Source organism: Tachyglossus aculeatus, chromosome 3 (genome assembly GCF_015852505.1).
Source record: "Tachyglossus aculeatus isolate mTacAcu1 chromosome 3, mTacAcu1.pri, whole genome shotgun sequence".
In the NCBI taxonomy this organism is placed as follows: domain Eukaryota; kingdom Metazoa; phylum Chordata; class Mammalia; order Monotremata; family Tachyglossidae; genus Tachyglossus; species Tachyglossus aculeatus.
This window is the reverse complement of record NC_052068.1, coordinates 54,400,323-54,418,919: the sequence shown is the minus strand read 5'-3', so window position 1 is coordinate 54,418,919 and position 18,597 is coordinate 54,400,323. Positions and strand designations below refer to the sequence as shown.

At 51.0% G+C, this 18,597-nt stretch overlaps 1 non-coding gene across 1 annotated transcript; it reads left to right on the top strand.

Annotated features, from left to right (window-relative positions):
* The first annotated feature begins 9,130 nt into the window (after window positions 1-9,130).
* LOC119926273 lies at window positions 9,131-9,268 on the top strand. Its single transcript, XR_005450161.1, has one exon. It is a non-coding gene; the product is annotated as a small nucleolar RNA SNORA7 (small nucleolar RNA).
* Window positions 9,269-18,597: the final 9,329 nt, after the last annotated feature.

The window sequence follows — 18,597 nt, the reverse complement described above, 5'->3', positions numbered from 1 at the left end:
CCGCACTCTGGGCTCTGGTGTCCGCAGTCCGGCTCCGGACTCTACGCTCCGCGTTCCGGGCTTTGGTGTCCGCGCTCCGGTTCCGCGCTCCGGGCTCCGGACTCCGGACTCCGGACTCCGGGCTTTGGTCTCCGCGCTCCGGGCTTTGGTCTCCGGACTCTGCGCTCCGCGCTCCGGGCTTTGCTGTCCGCGCCCCGGCTCCGCACTCTACGCTCCGCGCTCCGAGCTTTGGTGTCCGCAGTCCGGCTCCGGACTCTACGCTCCGCGCTCCGGGCTTTGGTGTCCGCAGTCCGGCTCCGGACTCTACGCTCCGCGCTCCGGGCTTTGGTGTCCGCAGTCCGGCTCCGGACTCTGCGCTCCGCGCTCCGGGCTTTGGTGTCCGCTCTCCGGGCTTTGCTGTCCGCGCTCCGGCTCCGCGCTCCGGGCTTTGGCGTCCGCGCTCCGACTCCGGGTTCCGCGCTCCGGGCTTTGGCGTCCGCGCTCCAGCTCCGCGCTCCGGGCTTTGCTGTCCGCGCTCCGGCTCCGCGCTCCGGGCTTTGGCGTCCGCGCTCCGACTCCGGGTTCCGCGCTCCGGGCTTTGGCGTCCGCGCTCCAGCTCCGCGCTCCGGTTCCGCGGTCCGGGCTCCGGACTCCGGACTCCGGGCTTTGGTCTCCGCGCTCCGGGCTTTGGTCTCCGGACTCTGCGCTCCGCGCTCCGGGCTTTGCTGTCCGCGCCCCGGCTCCGGACTCTACGCTCCGCGCTCCGAGCTTTGGTGTCCGCAGTCCGGCTCCGCACTCTACGCTCCGCGCTCCGGGCTTTGGTGTCCGCAGTCCGGCTCCGGACTCTGCGCTCCGCGCTCCGGGCTTTGGTGTCCGCGCTCCGGGCTTTGCTGTCCGCGCTCCGGCTCCGCGCTCCGGGCTTTGGCGTCCGCGCTCCGACTCCGGGTTCCGCTCTCCGGGCTTTGGCGTCCGCGCTCCAGCTCCGCGCTCCGGGCTTTGCTGTCCGCGCTCCGGCTCCGCGCTCCGGGCTTTGGCGTCCGCGCTCCAGCTCCGCGCTCCGGTTCCGCGGTCCGGGCTCCGGACTCCGGACTCCGGGCTTTGGTCTCCGCGCTCCGGGCTTTGGTCTCCGGACTCTGCGCTCCGCGCTCCGGGCTTTGCTGTCCGCGCTCCGGGCTTTGGCGTCCGCGCTCCGACTCCGGGTTCCGCGCTCCGGGCTTTGGCGTCCGCGCTCCGACTCCGGGTTCCGCGCTCCGGCTCCGCGCTCCGGGCTTTGGGCTCCGCGCTCCGGGCTTTGGCGTCCGCGCTCCGACTCCGGACTCCGCGCTCCGGGCTTTGGCGTCCGCGCTCCAGCTCCGCGCTCCGGGCTTTGGTCTCCGCGCTCCGGCTCCGCGCTCCGGGCTTTGGTCTCCTCCGCGCTCCGGCTCCGCGCTCCGGCTCCGCGCTCCGGGCTTTGGTCTCCTCCGCGCTCCTGCTCCGCGCTCCGGGCTTTGGTCTCCTCCGCGCTCCGGCTCCGCGCTCCGGGCTTTGGTGTCCGCGTTCCGCGCTCCGGCTCCGCGCTCCGGGCTTTGGTCTCCTCCGCGCTCCGGCTCCGCGCTCCGGGCTTTGGCGTCCGCGCTCCGGCTCCGCGCTCCGGGCTTTGGTCTCCGCGCTCCGGCTCCGGGTTCCGCGCTCCGGGCTTTGCTCTCCGCGCCCCGGCTCCGCGGTCCGGGCTTTGGCGTCCGCGCTCCAACTCCGGGCTCCGCGCTGCCCATGCTGCCCATGAGATCCATGCTGCTGGGGCTGGGAGCGCTGCCCGTGGTGCCCACGGTGCCCATGATATCCGTGCTGCTGGGGCTGGGAGTGCTGCCCACGGTGCCCATGATATCCATGCTGCTGGGGCTTGGGAGCGCTGCCCGTGATGCCCATGCTGCCCGTGCTGCCCGTGCTGCTGGGGCTGGGAGCGGTGCCCACGGTGCCCATGAGATCCATGCTGCTGGGGCTGGGAGCGCTGCCCACGGTGCCCATGATGTCCGTGGGGCTGGGAGCGGTGCCCACGGTGCCCATGATGTCCGTGTTGCTGGGGCTGGGAGCGGTGCTCACGGTGCCCATGGTGCCCACCGTGCTGCTGGGGCTGGGAGCGCTGCCCGTGGTGCCCATGGTGCCCATGATATCCGTGCTGCTGGGGCTGGGAGTGCTGCCCACGGTGCCCACGGTGCCCATGATATCCATGCTGCTGGGGCTGGTAATGATAATGTTGCCATTCGTTCAGCACTTACTATGTGCCAAGCACTGTTCTAAGCACTGGGGGAGATGCAAGGCGATCAGGTTGTCCCACGGGGGGCTCACAGTCTTAATCCCCATTTTACAGATGAGGGAACTGAGGCCCAGAGAAGTCAAGTGACATGCCCAAAGTCACACAGCAGACAAGTGGCGGAGCCAGGATTTGAACCCCTGACCTCTGACTCCCAAGCCCAGGCTCTTTCCACTGAGCCACGCCGCTTCTCTCGTGTCACTACGTTAGGGGCAACCGCTGCTGCTGGGGTTTCTTATAATAATAATGGCATTTGTTAAGCGTTTACTAGGTGCCAAACACTGTTCTAAGCGCTGGGGTGGGATACAAGGTAATCAGGTTGTCCCACAGGGGGCTCACAGTCTTAATCCCCATTTTACAGGTGAGGGAACTGAGGCACAGAAAAGTTCATTCATTCACTCAATCATATCTATGGAGCACTTACTGTGTGCAGAGCACTGTACTAAGTGCTTGGAAAGTACAATTCAGCAACAAACAGGGACAATCCCTACCCAACAACGGGCTCACAGTCTAGAAGGGGGGAGACAGACAACAAAACAAATAGCTTATCCAAGGTCACATAGCAGACAAGTGTTGGAGTCAGGATTAATAATAATAATAATAATGGCATTTATCTAGACTGTGAGCCCACTGTTGGGTAGGGGCCGTCTCTTTATGTTGCCAACTTGTACTTCCCAAGCGCTTAGTACAGTGCTCTGCACACAGTAAGCGCTCAATAAATACGATTGATTGATTGATTAAGCGCTTACTATGTGCCAAGCACTGTTCTAAGCGCTGGGGAGGTTACAAGGTGACCAGCTTGTCCCACGGGGGGCTCACAGTCTAGAAGTGGGGAGACAGACAACAAAACAAATAGCTTATCCAAGGTCACATAGCAGACATGTGTTGGAGTCAGGATTAATAATAATAATAATAATAATGGCATTTATCTAGACTGTGAGCCCACTGTTGGATAGGGACCGTCTCTATATGTTGCCAACTTGTACTTCCCAAGCGCTTAGTACAGTGCTCTGCACACAGTAAGTGCTCAATAAATACGATTGATTGATTGATTGATTGATTAAGTACTTACTATGTGCAAAGCACTGTTCTAAGCGCTGGGGAGGTTACAAGGTGATCAGGTTGTCCCACGGGAGGCTGACTATATGTTGCCAACTTGTACTTCCCAAGCGCTTAGTACAGTGCTCTGCGCACAGTAAGCGCTCAATAAATACGATTGATTGATTGATTAATCCCCATTTGACAGATGAGGGAACTGGGGCCCATAGAAGTGAAGTGACTGGCCCAAAGTCACACCCAGCTGACAAGTGGAGGAGCCAGGATTCGAACCCATGACCTCTGACTCCCAAGCCCGGGCTCTTTCCACTGAGCCACGCTGCTTTGTCCTCTGATTCCCTGTCCCGTGCTCTTGGGCGGAGCTGTATATGTATATATGTCTGTACATATTTATTACTCTATTTATTTATTTTACTTGTACGTATCTATTCTATTTATTTTATTTTGTTAGTATGTTTGGTTTTCTTCTCTGTCTCCCCCTTTTAGACTGTGAGCCAACTGTTGGGTAGGGACTGTCTCTATATGTTGCCATCTTGTACTTCCCAAGCGCTTAGTACAGTGCTCTGCACATAGTAAGTGCTCAATAAATATGATTGATTGATTGATTGATTGGGAGGGAACTGGGGCTCTTCAGCTGGGGGGCCTGGTCAATGCTGGGTTGGGATTGAGCCCCCTCCTTCCTCTCCCCCTCTTCCCCCTCTCCATCCCCCCTGCCTTACCTCCTTCCCCTCCCCACAGCACCTGGATATATGTATATATGTTTGTGCATATTTATTACTCTATTTTACTTGTACATATTTATTCTATTTATTTTATTTTGTTAATATGTTTTGTTTTGTTGTCTGTCTCCCCCTTCTAGACTGTGAGCCCGCTGTTGGGTAGGGACCGTCTCTCTATGTTGCCAACTTGGACTTCCCAAGTGCTTAGTACAGTGCTCTGCACCTTCTAGTTATCGTCCCATATCCCTCCTACCATTCCTTTCCAAACTCCTTGAACGAGTTGTCTACACGCGCTGCCTAGAATTCCTCAACACCAACTCTCTCCTCGACCCCCTCCAGTCTGGCTTCTGTCCCCTTCATTCCACGGAAACTGCCCTCTCAAAGGTCACCAATGACCTCCTGCTTGCCAAATCCAACGGCTCATATTCTGTCCTAATCCTCCTCGACCTCTCAGCCGCCTTTGACACTGTGGACCACCCCCTTCTCCTCAACACGCTATCTGACCTTGGCTTCACAGACTCCGTCTTCTCCTGGTTCTCCTCTTATCTCTCCGGTCGTTCATTCTCAGTCTCTTTTGCAGGCTCCTCCTCCCCCTCCCATCCTCTTACTGTGGGGGTTCCCCAAGGTTCAGTGCTTGGTCCCCTTCTGTTCTCGATCTACACTCACTCCCTTGGTGACCTCATTCGCTCCCACGGCTTCAACTATCATCTCTACGCTGATGACACCCAGATCTCCATCTCTGCCCCTGCTCTCTCCCCCTCCCTCCAGGCTCGCATCTCCTCCTGCCTTCGGGACATCTCCATCTGGATGTCCGCCCGCCACCTAAAGCTCAACATGTCAAAGACTGAACTCCTTGTCTTCCCTCCCAAACCTTGCCCTCTCTCTGACTTTCCCATCTCTGTTGACGGCACTACCAACCTTCCCGTCTCACAAGCCCGCAACCTTGGTGTCATCCTCGACTCCGCTCTCTCGCTCACCGCTCACATCCAAGCCGTCACCAAAACCTGCCGGTCTCAGCTCAGCAACATTGCCAAGATCCGCCCTTTCCTCTCCATCCATACCGCTACCCTGCTCGTTCAAGCTCTCATCCTATCCCGTCTGGACTACTGCATCAGCCTTCTCTCTGATCTCCCATCCTCGTGTCTCTCTCCACTTCAATCCATACTTCATGCTGCTGCCCAGATTATCTTTGTCCAGGAACACTCTGGGCATATCACTCCCCTCCTCAAAAATCTCCAGTGGCTACCAATCAATCTGCGCATCAGGCAGAAACTCCTCACCCTGGGCTTCAAGGCTGTCCATCACCTCGCCCCCTCCTACCTCACCTCCCTTCTCTCCTTCTCCAGCCCAGCCCGCACCCTCTGCTCCTCTGCTGCTACTCTCCTCACCGTACCTCGTTCTCGCCTGTCCCTCCATCGACTACCGGCCCACGTCCTCCCCCGGGCCCGGAATGCCCTCCCTCTGCCCCTCCGCCAAGCTAGCTCTCTTCCTCCCTTCAAGGCCCTGCTGAGAGCTCACCTCCTCCAGGATGCCTTCCCACACTGAGCCCCTTCCTTCCTCTCCCCCTCGTCCCCCTCTCCATCCCCCCCATTTTACCTCCTTCCCTTCCCTACAGCACCTGTATATATGTATATATGTTTGTACATGTTTATTACTCTATTTATTTATTTATTTATTTTACTTGTACATATCTATCCTATTTATTTTATTTTGTTAGTATGTTTGGTTTTTTTCTCTGTCTCCCCCTTTTAGACTGTGAGCCCACTGTTGGGTAGGGACTGTCTCTATATGTTGCCAATTTGTACTTCCCAAGTGCTTAGTACAGTGCTCTGCACATAGTAAGCGCTCAATAAATATGATTGATGATGATGATGATGAATAAGCGCTCAATAAATACGATTGAATGAATGAATGGATGAATTGAGGCTTCAGTGGGTCCAGCTGGGTTTTGGGAGGCTCCACCGAGGCTGGTTTAGGATGGAGAGATGGAGTTGGGGCTGGGCTAGGGTTCAGATTGGGTTACTTGGTTATTGATTGGGTTAGGGTTCAAAGAAGCAGCATGGCCCAATGGAAAGAGCCCGGGCTTTGGAGTCAGAGGTCATGGGTTCAAATCCCGGCTCCGCCAATCGTCAGCTGTGTGACTTTGGGCAAGTCACTTCACTTCTCTGGGCCTCAGTTCCCTCATCTGTAAAAAGGGGATTAAGACTGTGAGCCCCTGTGGGACAACCTGATCACCTTGTAACTTCCCCAGTGCTTAGAACAGTGCTTTGCACATAGTAAGCACTTAATAAATGCCATTATTATCATTATTATTATTATTATATGCCAAGCACAGTATTGAGCCTACTTACTATAGTCACATTGGACACAGTCCCTGCTCACATGGAGCTCATGGTCTAAGGGAAGCAGCGTGGCTCAGTGGAAAGAGCTCAGGCTTGGGAGCCAGAGGTCATGGGTTCTAATCTCAGCTCTGCCACTTGTCTGCTGTGTAACCTTGGGCAAGTCACTTCACCTCTCTGGGCCTCAGTTCCCTCTTCTGTAAAATGGGGATGAAGACTGTGAGCCCCATGTGGGACGACCCGAATACCTTGTATCTACCGCAGCGCTTAGAATAGTGCTTGACACATAGTAAGATACCACCGTTATTATTATTGTTATCTAAGTAGGAGGCAGAACAGGTATTTAGTCCCCATTTTACAGATGAGGAAAGTGAGGCCCAGAGAAATTAAGTGATTTGCCCAAGGTCGCACAACAGGCAAGTGATGGAGAGGGATTAAAACCCAGGTTCTCTGGCTCCCAGACCTGTGCTCTATAATAATAATAATGATGGCATTTGTTAAGCACTTACTATGTGTGAAACACTGTTCTAAGCACTGGGGGATACAAGGTGATCAGGTTGTCCCACATGGGGCTCACAGTCTTAAACCCCATTTTCCAGATGAGGGAACTGAGGCTCAGAGAGGTTAAGTGACTTGCCCAAGGTCACACAGCAGACATGTGGCGGAGCCAGGATTAGAACCCACGACCTCTGACTCCCAAGCCCAGGCTCTTTCCACTGAGTCATGCCGCTTCTCAGCTGGGGCTGGCTGGGTCTTGTTCCAGGGTTGCAGCTGGGCTGGGGTTAGGGAGACATTTGGGACTGGGCTAGGGTTTAAGCTGGGGCTGGACTACTACTACTACTATCATCAATCGTATTTATTGAGCGCTTACTGTGTGCAGAGCACTGTACTAAGCGCTTGGGAAGTACAAGTTGGCAACATATAGAGACAGTCCCTACCCAACAGTGGGCTCACAGTCTAAAAGGGGGAGACAGAGAACAAAACCAAACATACTAACAAAATAAAATAAATAGAATAGATATGCACAAGTAAAATAAATAGAGTAATAAATAAATAAATAGAGTAATAAATAAATAGAGTAATAAATACTACTGCCAATAATAATAATAATAATTGTAGTATATAAGTGCTTACTATGTGCCAGGCATTGTACAAAGTGCCGGGGTAGATACAAGATGATCGGGTTGGACACAATCCCCGTCCCACATGGGGCTCACGGTCTTCATCTCCATTTTACAGAGGAGGTAACTGAGGACCAGAGAAGTGAAGTGACTTACCCAAGGTCACAGAGCAGACAAGTGGCAGGGCCAGGATTAGAACCCAGGTCTTTCTGACTCCCAGGCCCGAGATCTAGCCACTAGGCCACACTGCTTCTCAAAACTTTCATTCACCTTAACACAGGCCCATGTTTATACAAACATATGTGTACACCTGTGTACTCTCCACCTAATAATAATATCGGTATGTGTTAAGCGCTTGCTATGTGCAAAGCACTGTTCTAAGCACTTGGGAGAGACAAGGTGATCAGGTTGACCCACATGGGGCTCACAGTCTTCATCCTCATTTTACAGATGAGGTAACTGAGGCACAGAGAAGTTAAGTGACTTGGCCAAGGTCACAAAGCTGGCAAGTGGCGGAACCAGGATTCGAACCCATGACCTCTGACTCCCAAGCCCGGGCTCTTTCCACTGAACCACGCTGCTTCTCTGTTCATGTGCCCCAACCCTACTCCTCGCCCCCCTTTTTTTTAATCCCTATCCTACCCAGTCTACTCGCCATTGCACGCCATGCTCTGGAGGACAGGACTGACCAGGGTGACAGAGCGCATGTGGAACGGTGCACACCACTAGTAATAAATGCGGTATTTGTTAAGCGCTTACTATGTGCCAAGCACTGTACTAAATGTTGGGGTAGCTACAAGATAATCCGGTCTCACGTGGGGCTCACGATCTAAGTCCAGAGGATAGTTACTGAATCCCCGTTCTGCTGGTGAGGGGACTGAGGCACAGAAAAGTGAAGTGACTTGCCCGAGGTCACACAGCAGACAAGTGGCGGAGCTAGGATTAGAACCCAGGTCCTCCGAGTCCCAGGCCTGTACTCTATACACTAGGCCACGCTGCTGCGTGACTTTGGGCAAGTCACTTCTCTGTGCCTCAGTTCCCTCCACTGTAAAATGGGGATTAAGACTGTGAGCCCCACGTGGGACATATTTATTACTCTATTTATTTATTTATTTATTTATTTTACTTGTACATTTCTATCCTATTTATTTTATTTTGTTGGTACGTTTGGTTTTGTTCTCTGTCTCCCCCTTTTAGACTGTGAGCCCACTGTTGGGTAGGGACTGTATGTGTTGCCAATTTGTACTTCCCAAGTGCTTAGTACAGTGCTCTGCACATAGTAAGCGCTCAATAAATACGATTGATTGATTGATTGACAACCTGATGACCTTGTATCTCCCTTAGTGCTTAGAGCAGTGCTTGGCAATAGTAAGCGCATAATAAATACCATTATTAATATTATTCTCTCGTACTATAGTATAATCAATTCCTCCGCACAGGTTCTGGGTCCTGAAATTTCAAGGCCGTGAGATTTTTTCCGTTGTTTCAGATGACGAGAGATTCCATCACTACCACGCTCCAACCCACATGGCCCACCCCGCGATCATCCTGGGTGATCCTGGAGCTCAGCAATGGGAGACCAATGGGTAGGAGTGATATTTATTAGCCACTTACTAGGTCCAAAGCTCCCTTTCAGGGTCACACCTGGAGAGTTTCCAGTCCTCTACCAGTCTCGGCTATGGGAGGGAGAGTCAAGCAGAGGCCTGTCCATCCCATTCCTAGCTTGGCCGGTGGCTAGCGAGTGGAAAGCAATCTGCTACAAGTCAAAACTCCCCCGTGCCGGGCAGCAGCGGAATAGGAGAGTCGAGGGCGGAGACTCAAGTTGACCGCGTGGAAGGCGGCAATGGTAAACCCCTTCCTTATTTTTACCAGGAAAACTCTATGGATGCACTACCAGAATGACTGAGCACAAGCAGCGTGGCTCAGTGGAAAGAGCCCGGGCTTTGGAGTCAGAGGTGAGGGGTTCAAATCCCGGCTCCGCCACTTGTCAGCTGTGTGACTTTGGGCAAGCCATTTCACTTCTCCGTGCCTCAGTTACCTCATCTGTAAAATGGGGATTAAGATTGTGAGCCCCACATGGGACAACCTGATCACCTTGTATCCTCCCCAGCGCTTAGAACAGTGCTTTGCACATGGTAAGTGCTTAACAAATACCAAAATTATTATTCCCCTTTTAGACTGTGAGCCCACTGTTGGGTAGGGACCGTCTCTATATGTTGCCAATTTGTACTTCCCAAGCGCTTAGTACAGTGCTCTGCACATAGTAAGCGCTCAATAAATACGATTGATGATGATGATGATGACTGCAGATGGAGGTGGGGCGTTCTGGGAGAGATCCGTCCATGGCGTCGCTATGGGATACGCAGCACACATGTGGCGGAGCCGGGATTCGAACCCATGGCCTCTGACTCCAAAGCCCATGCTCATCAGCGCTTAGAACAGGGCTTTGCACATAGTAAGCGCTTAACAAATACCATCATTATTATTATTTCCACTGAGCCACACTCCACCCCCTCCTCCTCCTGTCCCTCCACCTTCTCCCCTCCTCCCCCTCCTTTCCTTCATCATCATCATCATCAATTGTATTTATTGAGCGCTTACTGTGTGCAGAGCACTGTACTAAGCGCTTGGGAAGTACAAGTTGGCAACATATAGAGACAGTCCCTACCCAACAGTGGGCTCACAGTCTAACTAAGCTACTAAGTCCTACTGCTTCAATAAGAACCATAATTTTTCTTTATTGCTTTGGCCTTCCCAGACTGAGCCCCCTCCTTCCTCTCCCCCTCTTCCCCCTCTCCATCCCCCGTCTTACCTCCTTCCCTTTCCCGCAGCACCTGTATATACGTATATATGTTTGTACATATTTATTACTCTATTTTACTTGTACATATCTATTCTATTTATTTTATTTTGTTAATATGTTTGGTTTCATTCTCTGTCTCCCCCTTCTAGACTGTGAGCCCACTGTTGGGTAGGGACCGTCTCTCTATGTTGCCAACTTGTACTTCCCAAGCGCTTAGTACAGTGCTCTGCACACAGTAAGTGCTCAATAAATACAATTGATTGATTGATTTGGACAATCTCTTCTTCTAGACTGCGAGCTCGTTGTGGGCAGGAATGTGTCTGTTGCTATAGTGTACACTCCCAAGTGCCTAGTACAGTGCTTTGCACACAGTAAGCGCTCAACAATTTGTTTTGTTTTGTTGTCTGTCTCCCCCTTCTAGACTGTGAGCCCGCTGTTGGGTAGGGACCGTCTCTAGATGTTGCCAACTCGTACTTCCCAAGCGCTTAGTACAGTGCTGTGCACACAGAAGCGCTCAATAAATACGATTGAATGAATGAATGAATATGGGTCAGACACCGCTCTACAGCATAAGACAACAATAACAATGTGCAAAGCACTGAGCTAAGCAACTTCCATTCCTTCCTGGAGCAGTGCAAAGGCCGATCACCTCTCCTAGAACTGTGTACTCACTGATTGTAACAATTGTCGGTCTGTTGTAACCTTATTACCTTGATTTGATTTCATTAATAATTTATTTTTATTAACTTCACTTTTATTATTCTTTGTAACTGCCTTCCCATGACATAGATGGTGATTGTTTACCCCTGTCGTTTGCATAATACTTTTCAGAGAGTAAGCACTTAATAAATACCATCGCTCGTACTACATTCTTCTATACTGCATTTGAGAATGCTGTTTCTGTCCCATCTCCCCCATACGCGCCATCAATCAATCATATTTATTGAGCTCTTACTGTGTGCAGAGCACTGTATTCATTCATTCAATCATATTTATTGCACACTTACTGTGTGCAGAGCACTGTACTAAGTGCTTGGGAGAGTACAATATAACAGAAAGGCCATTTTTTACATCATCATCATCAATCGTATTTATTGAGCACTTACTATGTGCAGAGCACTGTACTAAGCGCTTGGGAAGTACAAATTGGCAACATATAGAGACAGTCCCTACCCAACAGTGGGCTCACAGTCTAAAATGGCATTTGTAAAATGGTATTACATGGTATTTGTTATTATTATTAATAATAATAATGATGATGATGATGGTATTTGTTAAGCACTTGCTATGTGCCAAGCACTGTTCTAAGCACTGGGGTAGGTACAAGGTAATCAGGTTGTCCATGTGGGGCTCACAGTCTTAATCCCCATTTTCCAGATGAGGTAACTGAGGCCCAGAGAAGTTAAGCGACTTGCCCCAAGTCACACAGCTGAGAAGTGGCGGAGCCAGGATTAGAACCCATGACCTCTGACTCCCAAGCCCGGGCTCTTTCCACTGAGCCATGCTGCTTCCCATAAGTTAAGTTAAGCACTTAGTATGTGCCAGGCACTGTTCTAAGCGCTGGGGTAAATACAGGCTAATCAATTTGGATTTAGTCCATGTCCCATAGTCATTCATTCATTCATTCAGTCGTATTTATTGAGCGCTTACTGTGTGCAGAGCACTGTACTAAGCGCTTGGGAAGTCCAAGTTGGCAACATATAGAGACGGTCCCTACCCAACAGCGGGCTCACAGTCTAGAAGGGGGAGCCAGACAACAAAACAAAACATATTAACAAAATAAAATAAATGGAATAAATATGTAAAAACATGGAACGCCTCACAAGTTTGCGTGTCATCCTTGCTAACGGTCTTAATCTCCATTTTACAGATGAGTTAACTGAGGCATAGAGAAGTCGAGTGACTCGCCTATAGTCGTAGTGCGGGCAAGTGGCGGAGCATTCATTTCAAACCAAGCTAGCTCTCTTCCTCCCTTCAAAGCCCTACTGAGAGCTCACCCCCTCCAGGAGGCCTTCCCAGACTAAAAGCCCCCTTTTTCCTCTCCTCCTTGCCATCCCCCCAGCCCTACCTCCTTCCCCTCCCCACAGCACCTGTATATATGTTTGTACGGATTTATTACTCTATTAATTTTACTTGTACATATCTACTATTCTATTTATTCTGTCGATGATGTGCATCTAGCTTTATTTCTATTTATTCTGATGACTTGACACCTGTCCACGGGTTTTGTTTTGTTGTCTGTCTCCCCCTTCTAGACCGTGAGCCCGTTGTTGGGTAGGGACTGTCTCTATATGTTGCCGACTTGTACTTCCCGAGCGCTTAATACAGTGCTCTGCACACAGTAAGCGCTCAATAAATACGATTGATTGAAGGAATGAATGAATAAGTGCTGTGGTGCTGGGAGAGGGGATGAATAAAGGGAGCAAGTCAGGGCGACGCAGAAGGGAGGGGGAAGAAAGGAAAGGAGGGCTTAGTCAGGGAAGGCTTCTTGGAGGAGATGTGCCTTCAATAAGAAGCAGCGTGGCTTAGTGAAAAGAGCCCGGGCTTTGGAGTCAGAGGTCATGGGTTCAAATGCCGCCATCGCCAATTGTCAGCTGTGTGGCTTTGGGCAAGTCACTTCACTTCTCTGGTCCTCAGTTCCCTCATCTGTAAATTGGGGATTAAGACTGTGGGACAATCTGATCACTTTGTAACCTCCCCAGCGCTTAGGACAGTGCTTTGCACGTAGTAAGTGCTTAATAAATGCCATTATTATTATTATTATTAATAAGGCTTTGAAGCGCGGTGGGGGAGAGTCATTGTCTGTTGGCTAGGAGGAGGGAGGGCATTCCAGGCCAGAGGCCCCAGCCCTCCAGCCCTGGGGATGGGGATTTAGCCCACTCCTCTTCCCAGGCAGAGGAGAAAAGAGTAACCCTCACCCCATCCTAGGAAGGAGGGAGGCCTGAATCCGCCTTGCTTTCACCCGGAGACAAGAACAGCCGAAAAGAGCCTCTGGTTGAAGGGGGCAGGCCCTCAATCGAGTCTTGTTCCACTTCCTGACACCAGAAGGGCTTTTCACTCAGGAACAGGCTGCCCAGATGGAGTTGAGGCCCCAGGAGTCCTCGGCCCCCAGCTTGGCGGGTGAAGGATTTCCAGTCGGGGCTGTGGGCTTTGTAAACGGAAATAAACCTTGTGGGAGTGGGTGTGTGCATGCAAGCGTGAACGTGCGTGAGTGTGTGCCCACGGGCCTGTGTCTTTTTGCACGTGTGCGAAGTGGGCACCGGGCTGGGACCGCGGTCAGGCTCCTCTGTGTCTGCTTCCCAGGGAGCAGCAGGCTGGATCCACGGGCCCCCGCTCCCTGGGCCACTAGCCCCGGACGGATTTGCACCCCAAGTCAGCGGGGAAGAGCTGCAAGGTTGTCAGGTGCAAATGGCAGAGGGGTTAGAGCCCGGGCTGCCCACTGTTGGGTAGGGACCATCTCTATATGTTGCCAACTTGTACTTCCTGAGCGTTTAGTACAGTGCTCTGCACACAGTAAGCGCTCAATAAATACGATTGATTGATTGGGAGTCAGAAGGTCATGGGTTCTAATCCCCGTTCCGCCACGTGTCTGCTGTGTGGCCTGCGCTCTCCCCCCTTCTAGACTGTGAGCCCATTGCTGCGTAGGAACCGCCTCTATATGTTGCCGACTTGTACTTCCCAAGTGCTCTGCACACAGTAAGCGCTCAATAAATACGACTGAATGAATGAATGAATGCCGGCCATTTCACTTTTCTGTGCCTCAGTTACCTCATTTGTCAAATGGGGACGAAGACCGGGCACCCTGTGTGGGACATGGACTGTGTCCCGCTGGATTTGCTTGTATCCACCCCAGAGCTTAATACGGTGCCTGACATATAGTAAGCGCTTAATACCATTATTATTTTGGGGGGGGGGGGGGGGGGCTGTGGGTGATTCGGAGGCCAGGCTGGTCCTTGTTGCCCTCCCAAGCCTGATTTGGGTGTCAGTCCTCTCTCTCCCACCCCCTTGCCAACCACTTGCTGGGGTCCTGGCAGTCCCGCGTCCCCCTCCCCTGCCCGGCCGGCCCACTGACGTGGCCGGAGCCCACAGGAAGGTTTCTGGGAGTAAGAGGACATGGATGGGGGTTAGGCAGACCTGAAATGCTACCAGAGGGGCTGATGGGGCCGGAGGGGACCGGTACAGGCTTAGTTCAGGGAATAGAGGGTGCATGTCTTCTCCCCACGGGTTTGGGAGTCAGAGGTCCTGGGTTCTAATCCTGCCCCCACCACTTGTCTGCTGTGTGACCTCGGGCAAGGCACTTAACTTCTCTGTGCCACCGTTCCCTCATCTGTAAAATGGGGACCGAGACCGTGAGCCCCGCGTGGGACAACCTGATGACCCTGTACCTGCCCCGGCGTTTAGAGCAGCGCTTGGCACGTAGGCGGCGTTTAACAAAAACCATCATCATCATCAGCCATAGATTTGCCTATTGTATATACATATATATATACATATTGTATATATGTATATATTTTTGTACATATTTATTACTCTATTTTACTTGTACATATCTATTCTATTTATTTTATTTTGTTAGTATGTTTGGTTTTGTTCTCTGTCTCCCCCTTTTAGACTGTGAGCCCACTGTTGGGTAGGGACTGTCTCTATATGTTGCCAACTTGTACTTCCCAAGTGCTTAGTACAGTGCTCTGCACACAGTAAGCGCTCAATAAATACGATTGATTGATTGACTGTCTCTATATGTTGCCAACTTGTACTTCCCAAGCGCTTAGTACAGTGCTCTGTACACAGTAAGCGCTCAATGAATACGATTGATGATGATGATGATGATGATTTGCCTGCAGGCAGCAGGGGAAGTGTGTGTGTGTTTTGTGGGGGGGCTTTGTGGGACTGAACCGTGGTTCTCTGAGCAAATGTAGGGACTCGTTCCATACTTTTCCACTGAAACGTGAATTTCACAGACACGTTTATCTTGTGCAAGGGGTTCGGCTGAGCCCTAAATTCCACCAACATGTTACCCCTGTTGGGCCACAGACATTGGGGCGCTTAGTGGGGCATTGCCTACAGGCGTCCCGCTGGGCGAGCCTGGTGCTGGGGGTCAGAAGTCAATGCAAATGACGTCCTTCACCTCTCCATCCCCCCCATCTTACCTCCTTCCCTTCCCCACAGCACCTGTATATATGTATATATGTTTGTATAGATTTATTACTCTATTTATTTATTTTACTTGTACATATCTATTCCATTTATTTTATTTTGTTAGTATTTTTGGTTTTGTCTCCCCCTTTTAGACTGTGAGCCCACTGTTGGGTAGGGACCGTCTCTATATGTTGCCAATTTGTACTTCCCAAGCGCTTAGTACAGTGCTCTGCACACAGTTAGCGCTCAATAAATACGATTGATTGATTGATTTCCTGGGGCTGTGGTCGGGCCACTCGGCCACCTGAAATCCCTGTCTGTCCCTGCACAGGGGTGCCAACTCCATGGGGATTAAAAAGGCCGTTGCTTCCTTGGAATGAGGACTGGGGGCATAGCACTAGGGGATGTAACATGGCATAACGGATAGATCGTGGGCCTGGGAGTTAGAAGGTCATGGGTTCTAATCCTAGTTCTACCACTTGTCTGATGATGATGGCATTTATTAAGTGCTTAACTCTGTGCAAAGCACTCTTCTAAGCGCTGAGGAAGTTACAAGGTGATCCCCCTTCTAGACTGTGAGCCCACTGTTGGGTAGGGACCGTCTCTATATGTTGCCAACTTGGACTTCCCAAGCGCTTAGTACAGTGCTCTGCACACAGTAAGCGCTCAATAAATACGATTGATTGATTGATTGATCAGGCTGTCCCACGGGGGGCTCACAGTCTTCATCCCCATTTTACAGATGAGGTAACTGAGGTCCAGAGACCCAAAGTCGCACAGCTGACAAGTGGCGGAGCCGGGATTTGAACCCATGTCCTCTGACTCCAAAGCCTGGGCTCTTTCCACTGAGCCACGCTGCTGTCACCTTGGGCAAATCACTTAACTAATAATAATAAACAATGACGGTATTTGTTAAGCGCTTCCTATGTGCCAAGCACTGTTCTAAGCGCTGGGGGGGGGGGGGGATACAAAGTCATCAGGTTGTCCCACGTGGGGCTCACAGTCTTCATCCCCATTTTCCAGATGAGGTACCTGAGGCCAAGAGAAGTGAAGCGACTTGCCCAGAGTCACCCAGCAGACAAGTGGCGGAGCCGGGATTAGAACCCACGACCTCTGACGCCCAAGCCCGGGCTCTTTCCACTGAGCCACGCTGCTTCTCATTAATGAAATGAATTAATGAAAGGCTTGTGAAGAGAAGCAGCGTGGCTAAAAGAGAAGCAGCGTGTCTTAGTGGAAATCAATCAATCAATCAATCGTATTTATTGAGCGCTTACTGTGTGCACAGCACTGTACTAAGCTCTTGGGAAGTACAAGTTGGCAACATATAGAGACAGTCCCTACCCAACAGTGAGCCCGGGCTTTGGAGTCAGAGGTCATGGGTTCGAATCCCGGCTCCGCCACCTGTCTGCTGTGTGACCTTGGGCAAGTCACATCACTTCTCGGAGCCTCAGTTACCTCATCTGTAAAATGGGGGTGATGACTGTGAGCCCCACGCGGGACAACCTGATCACCTTGTATCCCCCCAGCGCTTAGAACAGTGGTTTGCACATAGTAAGCGCTTAACAAATGCCATCATAATTATTATTATTATTGTGCTGTATTCACTAGACCACACTGCTTCATCATCATCAGTCGTATTTATTGAGCGCTTACTGTGTGCAGAGCACTGTACTAAGCGCTTGCTTAGTACACTGCTTAGTACACTGCTTTCCCCTGTAGCCCTCTTTTAGGGACCAGCCTGCAGGCCCAGTCTGAGCAGTCTGGCTGGTTGGAGCTGCGGGGTGGCCAATGCACAATGGCAGAAGTTTTCCTCTTCCCGGCCAGCTTTATCAACACTGTAAGCGCTCAATAAATACGATTGATTGATTGACTCTCTGGGAGGCGTGGGGGGGTCGTACAGGAAGGCCTAGGGTCACCTTCCCTAGCTGGGCGGCAACCAGTCAAACAGGGTGGGCAGGGAATGTGTCTCAATCAATCAACCCATCAATCGTATTTATTGAGCGCTTACTGTGTGCAGAGCACTGTACTAAGCGCTTGGGAAGTCCAAGTTGGCAACATATAGAGACGCTCCCTACCCAACAGTCTAGAAGAGTGGGCTCACAGTCTCCGTGTTGTACTCTTCCAGCCACTCAGTACAGTGCTCTGCACATAATAAGTGCTCAATAAATACCACTGATTGATTGGTAAGCAGGTAAGAGATGCCAAGTTAACAAACACAGAATAAAAGAGTGGAACTTTTTTTCAAAATGCAAATGGTTAATCAATCGGGAGCATTTATTAAGCACCTTTGTGTGTCTAGCATTCATTCATTCATTCAATTCATCCACATGTTTTTGTTTTGTTGTCTTGTTTTGTCGTCTGTCTCCCCCTTTTAGACTGTGAGCCCACTGTTGGGTAGGGACTGTCTCTATGTGTTGCCAACTTGTACTTCCCAAGTGCTTAGTACAGTGCCCTGCACACAGTAAGCGCTCAATAAATACGACTGATTGATTGATTGATTGATTTGATCACTGGGCTAAGTGCTTGGGAGAGGATGATAATAATGGTATGTCATTCATTCATTCAATCGTATTTATTGAGCGCTTACTGTGTTCAGAGCACTGTACTAAGCGCTTGGGAAGTACAAGTCGGCAAAATAGAGAGACGGCCCCTACCCAACAACGGGCTCGCAGTCTAGAAAGGGGAGACAGACAACAAAACGAAAACATGTGGACAGGTGTCAAGTCGTCAGAACAAATAGAATTAAAGCTAAATGCCCATCGTTAACAAAATAAATAGAATAGTAAATATGTACAAGTAAAATAAATAGAGTAATAAATCTGTACAAACATATATACAGGTTAATCAGGAGCATTTATTAAGCACCTTTGTGTGTCTAACATTGGGCTAAGTGCTTGGGAGAGGACGATAGTAATAATAACAATAATGGTATTTGTTAAGCGCTGGCTCTGTGCCAGGCACTGTGCTAAGCACTGGGGTGGGATACAAACAAATCAGGTTGGATACAGTTCCTTGTCCCACGTGGGGCTCACAGTGTCAATGTGGGCAGCGTGGCTCAGTGGAAAGAGCCCGGGCTTGGGAGTCATGGGTCGTGGGTTCTAATCCTGGCTCTGCCACTTACCAGCTGTGTGACTTTGGGCAAGTCAACTTC